At 42.5% G+C, this 9,871-nt stretch overlaps 1 non-coding gene across 1 annotated transcript; it reads right to left on the bottom strand.

Moving 5' to 3' along the window:
• Window positions 1-4,558: 4,558 nt before the first annotated feature.
• Window positions 4,559-4,662, bottom strand: LOC120366250 (small nucleolar RNA U13). Its single transcript, XR_005580981.2, has one exon. It is a non-coding gene; the product is annotated as a small nucleolar RNA U13 (small nucleolar RNA).
• Window positions 4,663-9,871: the final 5,209 nt, after the last annotated feature.

The following is a 9,871-nucleotide window of genomic DNA, read 5'->3' as shown; positions in this document are numbered from 1 at the left end:
ATACTAGTATCACCTTTGCTACACTTTTACGATTGGGATGAGTTAGATTCTGCTACTATTTAATGAATGTTGATGTGCTTGCTCCAAAGACATTTATGTACATTCATTCACTTGTTTAATCCTCACAGCAGCCCTCTGAGACAGATGCCATTATTATACCCATCTTACTAATGAGTACGCTGAAGCAAAGAGATTAAGTAACTGCCTAACGTCATGCAGTTGTGGTGAGATTTAAATCCCACAAAGAGATTTAAATCCACTCTGGTTCAGACCTAGACCGCTGGGACCCTTCATTTCCTGTCTGCTACTTTTCAGGGGCTTGCATAAAGAATTCTGCCTTTGTGTCCGCACTGGTATGACATGGTTCATTCGGTCATTCTTCATTCATTCATTCCACAATCATTTCACATTATATGTCAGGTGCTTAGCTGCAGCTGCAATGCATTAGCAACCAGACCCGGGCGTCATCCCCACAGAGCTCAGTCCAATGAGATAAGGGTCTGTCTTGCTCATTCATTAGGCAAAAAAAAAAAAAAAAAAAAAAAAAAAAGTCAAAAAATACTAAGATACCCATCAACAAAGGGCTGGTTCAATAAATTGTAGTATATCCATATAATGAAATACTCAGCAAGTGTTTTAAAGGCTGACTTAGGAAGATGCCTATAATATATGGTTAAGTTAAATAACCAAAACCCTGTGTGCTATAGCATTGCCTGCTAAAAATGAAGAGGCTGGATTTACTGCAGTAGAGAAATTCAGAGAAAGTTTCCAACGGCCTTTAAACAATAAATGTGCAGGCCAGCCATGTGGCTCATGCCTGTAACCCCAGCACTTTGGGAGACCAAGGAGGGTGGATCACGAGGTCAGGAGTTTGAGACCAGCCTGGCCAATATGGTGAAACCCCTACTCTACTAAAAATACAAAAAATTAGCTGGGTGTGGTGGTGTGCACCTGTCATCCCAGCTACTCGGGAGGCTGATGCAGGAGAATTGCCTGAACCCAGGAGGCCGAGGTTGCAGTGAGCTGAGATCACACCACTGCGCTCCAACCTGGGCAACAGAGCAAGACTCCGTCTCAAAAAATAAATGAAAATAAATAAATGTACAGATAATCGAATTATGGAATAGCAAAAATCCCACAAAAACCACTGCATTGGTCAAGAAAGAGAACATTGCCAGTACACCCAAAGTACTCCACATGCCCCTCCCACTCACAACCCTTTCTTCCCCTAAAGGAAACCACTGTCTTGACTTTCATAGCAATCACTTCCTTGCTTTTCTTCATACGCTTTATGACAAAGTTTGCTCCTAAACCATAACGTTCAGTTTTGCCTATTTGTGGACTTTCATATAAGTGCAATCCTATAGTATGTATTGAGTCTGATTTCCCCAGGCGAGTTAATGTTTTTAAGATTCAAGCATTTTGCATGTTGTCATGGTTACTATGCTTTATTCATGATGGCCATCGAAAAGACCACCAGCATGGCTAAGTAGTAAAAAGAAGAGCTTTAATGGTGATAGAAGTTTGCAAACTGCACAGAGGGACAGTCTCCAGCATGGATCAGAGGTATTCTCTCTTCCAAGAGAGGAAGGACAGGTTGGGTTTCATGCTTCACAAGGCCTGTATTTATACATATTCAGCAGGTTTGGGGGGAAGCTATACATATTTATGAGTGGAACTGAGCACATACGCAATGGAAAAACATGTACGTAACATCTTTCGTAAACAATAATGTTTAGCTTTGCATGTTTGTGGATTGCATATAAATGGAATCCTATAGTATTTATTCAAGTCTGGCTTCTTTTCCCCAATATTGTGAACGTTTTAAAGATTCACCCATGTTGCATGTAGCCGTGGCTGCTGTGACTGTTTCGTACATGATTGCCATCCAAAAGACCGCCAGGGTGGCTAAATAGTAGGAGAGCTTTCTTGGTGATACCAGCTTGCAAACTGTGGGCCAGGTTTTGATGTTAAACGAGGTGGAATTCGGCTCTTTATGTCAAAGGTGAACTATAGGACACAAAGACAATTTGTTCAGGACCTCTATAGGCTGGCTGAAACTGGCTTTAGGTCTGCAAGACCAGCCTGGGCAACATGGTAAAACCCCCATTTCTTAAAAATATATATATACACAAAAAATAGCCAGGCGTGGTGGTGCTTGTCTGTAGTCCTAGCTACTAGGGAGGCTGAGATGGAAGGGTCCCTCGAGCCCAGGAGTTTGAAGCTACAGAGAGCTATGATCGTGCCACTGCACTCCAGCCTGGGTGACAGAGAAAGACCCTGTCTCAAAAAAAAAAGGAATGAAAACAGAAATTTAAAATATATTTATTAATTCCAAAATAACAAAAATTCAAGTTAACATAATTAATTTTGTAATAAAGATTAACTCATTTTCCAAAACAAAAAATTTGAATACATTTTTTACCCATTGGTGATTTTGGTGGTCATCTGGAAAATATTGCTCTACTAGGCTATGCAGATCTTCCAAACTATACCATATTTTTAAAAATACACTTGCTGCTAGATATGGTGGCTCACACCTTACAATGCCACCACTTTGGGAGGCTGAGGTGAGCAGATCACTTGAGCCCAGGAGTTCAAGATCAGCCTGGGCAACATGACAAATCCCCATCTCTACAAACAAATACAAAAATTAGCCAGGCATGGTGATGCACACCTGTAGTCCCAGCTACTAGGGAGGGTGAGGTAGGTAGAGGCTGCAGTAAGCAGTGATTGCACCACTGTACCCTAGCCTGGGCAACACAGTGAGACCCTGTCTCAAAAAAAATCACATTTGCTAACATCTTTACTGACATCATCAGAAAAACGTTGAACTGTTAGGAAGCTGTGAAGCTCACAGCGGTGGATGCAAGTTGTCCACAGTTCCAGTTCTAGTTTTGTTATTGGCAACACAATTTCGTTATTGGCAACAACTAAACTCAGTTGTTGTCCTTGAAGTGACAGACTTACTTCATTCATTTTCAAAAAAACATTTCATTGGGAGGCTGAGGCAGAAGAATCGCTTGAACCTGGGAGGCGGACGTTGCAGTGAGCCAAGATCCCACTCCAGCACTCCAACCTGGGTGACAGAGCAGGACTCTGTCTCAAAAACAAACAAACAAACAAACAAACAACAAAATAAAATATTTCAAATGTAAATAATCATGGTTTGTCTGCAGGTAATCACGGTCTGTCAGGTAAGTATGGTATTTCATTTAAAAAAAAAAAGCCTGGCTAATTAATTCAGTTCACGCCTCCATCACCCACACAAATGCTCTTGCTCAAGGCAGCCCTCAGCCTTGGGTGTGTAACAACAGTGACTTTTCTGTAGCTCCTTCCCATTTCATCACCCAGAATGGTAAAAAGGCATTTGATCGGGGTCTAGATTTGATCAAAGTAGTAACTGTTATTTCTTCATCAAAGGACATACTTAAGTGAACTGGCTTTTTTTTGTTTAAACTGTGAGTATGTGGCAGTGAAGAATAAATGATACTAACACAGTTAAGGGCACTACCTTGATTTATGCATAGGTGCCAGCAATTTTACCCACAAATGCTTTTGCACCATCGAAGTCCGTACTGTGGGCCAGGCGCAGTGGCTCACACCTGTAATCCCAGCACTTTGGGAGGCCGAGGCACGTGGATCACATGAGATCAGGAGTTCGAGAACAGTCTGCCCAACATGGTGAAACCCTGTCTCTACTCATAATACAAAAATTAGCTGGGAGTGGTGGTGCACTCCCAGCAAAGATCGTGTCATTGTACTCCAACCTGGGTGACAAGAGCGAAACTCTGTCTCAAAAAAAAAAAAAAAAATAGCACTGTGGAAAAGGGCAAATAACATCTTCATATTATTATGAAAATTGTTTTGACCTCACAGGCCCCTTGAAAGGGACTTGGGGCCTCCAAGCCTCTGTGGATCTCACTTTGAAGCCCACTGCTCTAAGGATAAATACTTAGGAGGGAAATTGCTACATCAGAGAGTGCCTATGTGTCTCCAACTGGACTATGTAATGCCAACTATTTTCCAGAGCGTTGTATCAATTTACATTCCCACCATGAGTGTATGGGTGTTTCCATTGCTCCACACCTTCGCCAACATTTTCGGCATCCCAAACAGAAACTCTGTACCCATTAAGCTATAACTCCCCATGCTCCCTTCTCCTAAACCCCTGGTAGTCTCTATTCTACTTTGTCTCTGTGAATCTGCCTAGTCTAGGTATCTCATATAAGTGGAATCACATAATCCTTGTCCTTCTGGGTCAGTTGTCTTTCACTGAGATAATGTTGTTACTATGTTGCAGCGTGTATCAGCACTGCACTCCTCTTTATGGCTGAATGGTATTTCTGTTGTATGTATTTCACACACTGTTTATCCATTCATCTGGAGATGGACGTTTGATTTGTTTTCACATTTTGGCTTTTGTAAATAATGCTGGTATGAACATTGGTATACAAGTAGATGTTTGAATCCCTGCTTTCAGTTCTTCGAGTTGATTCCTAGGTATGAAATCGGCACCACAAAACTGTTTTCTTCTCTCTCGTTTTTTTTCTTTTCAGGTCAGATGGGTTATGTGCTGACCTCATAACAAGGTTTGAGGGTGGCACGTCTCACACATGTACGTGAACACCCAATCATCACGCTCATGAGTCATAAAAGGATCTGTTTCCCACAGCGTCTGCATCATTTCTCATTCCCATTTCCCTACATTCTCACCAACACTTGTTATTTTCCATTTTCTAAATAATAACCATCCTCACTGGGGTGAAGAGGTATCTCATTGTGAATTCAATTTCCTCTAATGGCTAATGGCACTGAGCATCTTGTCATGTGCTCATTGGCCATTCATATGTCTACTTTAGAGAAATGTCTATTCAAGTCCTTTGCCCAGATTTTTGTTTTGTTTCATTTTTTTATTTTAGGTTCCAGGGGTGTTTACATGCAAATATTGCAAGATCCTAGAGTTTGAGCTTCTAATGATCCTGCCACCCAGACAGGGAACGTGGTACCCAATAGGTGGTTTTCAACACTTGTCCTCCCTCCCCCTCACCACTTTGGGAATCCCTGGTGTCCATTGTTCTCATGTGTGTGTCCGTATGTCCCTAGTGTCGAGCTCCCACTTATGAGTGAGAACATGTGGTTTTTGGTTTTCTGTTTCTGCATCAATTCACTTAGGATAATGGCCCCCAGCCACATCTGTGTTGCCACAAAGAACATTATTTCATTCCTTTTTATGGCTGTGTAGTATTCCATGATGTATATGTACCACATTTTCTTTTATTTTATTTTCTTTCTTTTCCTTTTCTTTTCTTTGAGACAAGGTCTCACTTTGTCACCCATGCTGGAGTGCCATAACGTGATCACAGCTCCCTGCAGCCTCAACCTCCCAGGCTCAAGCAATCCTCCTGTCTCGGCCTCCTGAGTAGCTGGGACTGCAGGTGTGCACCATCACACCTGGCTAATTTTTGTATTTTTGGTAGAGACGAGGTTTCACCATGTTGCCCAGGCTGGTCTCAAACTCCTAGGCACAAGTGATCCACCGACCTCAGCCTCCCAAAGTGCTGGGATTACAGGCATGAGCCACTGAACCCAGCTTGTAGCACATTTTCTTTATCCAATCCACACCATCGAGGGGCACCTGGGTTGATTCTGTGTCTTTGCTGTTGTAAATAGTGCTGTGATAAACATGGAAATATAGGTGTCTCTTTGGTAGAAGGCTTTATTTTCCTTTGGGTAAATTCCTAGTACTGGGATTGTTGGATCTACCTGTGATTCTAGTCTTAGTTCTTTGCCTATACTCATTTTTAAATCAGGTTTCGTGTGTGTGTGTGTGTGTGTGTGTGTGTGTGTGTGTGTGTGTGGCTGAGTGTTAGTTCTTCCTTGAATATTAAGTAAATGAAGCCACCTGGGCCAGGAGGTTTCTGTCTTGTTTTTGTTGGAACGCTTTTTATTTTAGACTCACTATCTTTATTAGGTACAAAACTAAGTAGGTTTTCTGTTTCCTTTTCCAGCTTTGGTAAGTTGTATTTTTCTAGGAATTTACACATTGCATCTAAATTTTCAACATTTCTGACACATGTCATTCATAATGTCTTCTTAGTATCATTTTGTATCCCTAAGGCCTATATTAAAGTTTCTTTTATGCCCAGTATTTGCTATTTATGCCTTTTCTCTTTTATATTTATTGGTCTTACCAGATGTTTACCAATTTTATCAGTCTTTTCCAAGAGCTGAAACGTGTCATGGGTGATCATCCCTATGGTGTGATTGTTTAATTTTAGAAACTTTCCTTTAAAGATATAAAAAAGAATTTAAAAAATTTAGAAGTATAAAACTACCTTAAAAACTTAATTTTTTTCATTATCTTTCTTGTATTTTCTTTGGATTTATTTTGCTATCAGTTTTCTAGTTTTTGAGATGGACGTTTAGTTCATTAATTTTCAGCCTTTATTCCTTTCTTCTGTATGTTTTTAAGACTACAAATTCCTTTCATTGTTGTTTTGAAGATATAAATTCCCTTAACTATTATTTTTCTGCTTCCCATAGTGGACTAAACTATTTTCTGTTAGTTTAGTGTTTACCAAAGAAATTACCATGCACTCGTGACTTAGCAAAATTTAATGTTGGTTGATGCTTTTACCCTCCTCCCAGAAAACTCAAGGCCTTAGAACAATTTATTTGGTCCCTTCGAGACCTATATGTTATTATGTACTCTCATTCTCCCTCCTATATATTTTACATTACATGAGTTATTATTATTATCATTTTATCGTGTTTACTTAGATTTGCCCACATATTTGCCATTTGCATTATTTTTTATTCCATTCTGCATCTCCGATCTCCCATCTGTGATCATTTTTCTTTTCCCTGAACAACCCTTTAGAATTTCCTTTAAAGGAGTGCTGATGGCAGCAAACAATTTCTATATATCTGAAAGCATCTTTATTTCACTTTGGTTCTGAAGGATATTTTCGGTGAGTGTACCATTTCAGTATGGCAGTTGCTATTCTTCACACATGGAAGATATCATTCGGCTGGTAGCCTCGAGGAGAGTTCGAACACGCCCATGTCCCTCCCTGCTTGAAACTTATGTTTTCAGAATATGCCCATCATCTAGCTCCGCCTTGGAAATCCCCTCCGCACTCGGCACCTGACCCCGCCCTTGGAAATCCCCTCCGCACTCGGTACCTAGCCCAACCCTTGGAAATCCCCTCCGCACTCGGCACCTAGCCCCGCCCTTGGAAATACCCTCCGCAGTCGGCCCCTAGCCCCGCCCTTGGAAATCCCCTCCGCACTCTGCACCTAGCCCCGCCCTTGGAAATCCCTCTGCACTCGGCACCTAGCCCCGCCCTTGGAAATCCCCTCTGCACTCGGCACCTAGCCCCGCCCTTGGAAATCCCCTCTGCACTCAGCACCTAGCCCTGCCCTTGGAAATCCCCTCTGCACTCGGCACCTAGCCCCGCCCTTGGAAATCCCCTCTGCACTCGGCACCTAGCCCTTGGAAATCCCCTCTGCACTCGGCACCTAACCCCGCCCTTGGAAATCCCTTCTGCACTGGGCACCTAGCCCCGCCCTTGGAAATCCCCTCTGCACTCGGCACTTAGCCCCGCCCTTGGAAATCCCCTCTGCACTCGGCACCTAGCCCCGCCCTTGGAAATCCCCTCTGCACTCGGCACCTAGCCCCGCCCTTGGAAATCCCCTCTGCACTCGGCACCTAGCCCCGCCCTTGGAAATCCCCTCTGCACTCGGCACCTAGCCGCGCCCTTGGAAATCCCCTCTGCACTCGGCACCTAGCCCCGCCCTTGGAAATCCCCTCTGCACTCGGCACTTAGCCCCGCCCTTGGAAATCCCCTCTGCACTCGGCACCTAGCCCCGCCCTTGGAAATCCCCTCTGCACTCGGCACCTAGCCCCGCCCTTGGAAATCCCCTCTGCACTCGGCACCTAGCCCCGCCCTTGGAAATCCCCTCTGCACTCGGCACCTAACCCCACCCTTGGAAATCCCCTCTACACTCGGCACCTAACCACACCCTTGGAAATCCCCTCTGCGCTGGGCACTTAGCCCGCTCACCGGAAGTCCCACCTACCTACCTACAGCAGCTCACCCCCTCCACATCCTGTTTTTCCAAATCCAATCAAACGCCTTCACTCCCTATAAAACCCAACTCCTGAGCGGAATCAGCGTGACTTCCCCAGCCCCTCTTCCTGGGACCACAGAGCCTCGCCCAGGGGCTGAATAAATTGGCATCTAATTTTCTTGTGCTGGCTTCAGTTTCCTCCTTTTTAACTCGGCAATAAATCTGCAGAGAATAAAATTACACCACTGTTTCTTGACTGTCATTCCTTCTGAGAAAACAAGTGTCTGTCTAACTAGTAATTCTTTTAAGGTATTTGGGCCATTCTTTTGTTTTGTTTTTAACATTTTCTCTTTCTGTTTGGTTTCCTGCAGCTTTATCCTGCTATGTCTAGGAGCGGATTGCTTTATGCAGCTTGCAATATGCTTCTTGGACTTATGGATAAATGTCTTTCAATCATTTTAGAAGTCTCAGCTATTATATGTTCAAATATGGCTGCTGCCTGCTTTCTTTCCCCTCTCCTTCTGGAACACCAATTACATATTTGTCCTTTCATATCACTCAATCCTCAATGCCTCTGGCCCCCTCTTCTGTGTTTTCTTTCCTTTTGTCTCTTCATACTTGATTTCTTATCGTTTCTTCTGACCTGGATTGCACTTTACATAAATAACTTTTTTCGGGTGTGTCTAAGGTGAAATCAAACCTGTTAACGTGAACTAAATATGACCTGAGAAGGACTCTGTACTTCTCTATGTGAGCGCTTGTGGACAAATCGCAACCTGGCTTAATAGGTAGACAAGACTGAAAACGTTAACTTAGGAGTCTGTGCCTTTAACAGCAGCTGAGCCTCGGCCCATCCCAGAAGCCATGCTTCAGCCACGCACAGGCAGCTGAGGTTCAAACTGTGTTTAAATAAGGCGAACACCAACCTGTAGCCAGTCCAGCTGTTTCTGTACCTCACCTCCAATTTCTGTATATCACCTCCCCTTTTTGTCTATAAATTTGTTCTCACCACGAGGCACATCTGGAGTCTCTTCGAATCTGCTGTGATTCTGAGGGCTGCCCAATTTGCAAATCATTCATTGTTCAATTAAACGCCTTTAAATTTAATTTGGCTGAAGCTTTTCTTTTGACAAGTCTATCGGTCGAATTTTTTTTTTTGTTTACCGCATTCGTGAGTTCTGGAATTTCTATTTGTTTCATATGTGTGCGTGTGTGTGTGCGTGTGTGTGTGTGTGTGTATAAATGCTATGTTATTTAAATTTTTTTTTAATATTCTAACCAGAGTCATGTGATACTACGTTTTCTTTTTTTTTTTTTTTTTGCATCCTGAACTTTTAAATTACCACTTTCAACCTCCCCAAATTTCAAATTTAGATTTTATGTTCTTGAGCATAGTAAGCAGACCTCTTTTACAGAATGTGGATTTTTCTTTTCTTTTTTTTTTACTGTTGTTTCTGTGCAATCTTATTTCTAGCTCTTTTCTTCTCATGTAGCTGGTATTTTTAAAATTCTTTGCAAAAATAATCTAAAGCCTAGAATATTAACTTCCTCCAGAGATGATTGTCATTTGCTTTTCCAAGCACCTGTGAACATTATAAATAGGGGACCACTTTAATCCAATGTATGGATTGGATTAGGTAACAGTTTAATCCAAGCCCGTAGCAGAAGAACCTAACCTTGACTGGAATAGGAAGGCTTACCAGGGAAGGCAAAGTCTAAAATGGGACCCAAGGAGTGAATAATGAATTGACTTCTCCACTCTCGATCCACTATGATCTAGAAATATTTCTTAAAG

This window comes from Saimiri boliviensis, chromosome 11 (genome assembly GCF_048565385.1).
Source record: "Saimiri boliviensis isolate mSaiBol1 chromosome 11, mSaiBol1.pri, whole genome shotgun sequence".
In the NCBI taxonomy this organism is placed as follows: domain Eukaryota; kingdom Metazoa; phylum Chordata; class Mammalia; order Primates; family Cebidae; genus Saimiri; species Saimiri boliviensis.
Note: the sequence above shows the minus strand (reverse complement) of the source record. Positions and strands in the feature narration are given on the sequence as shown.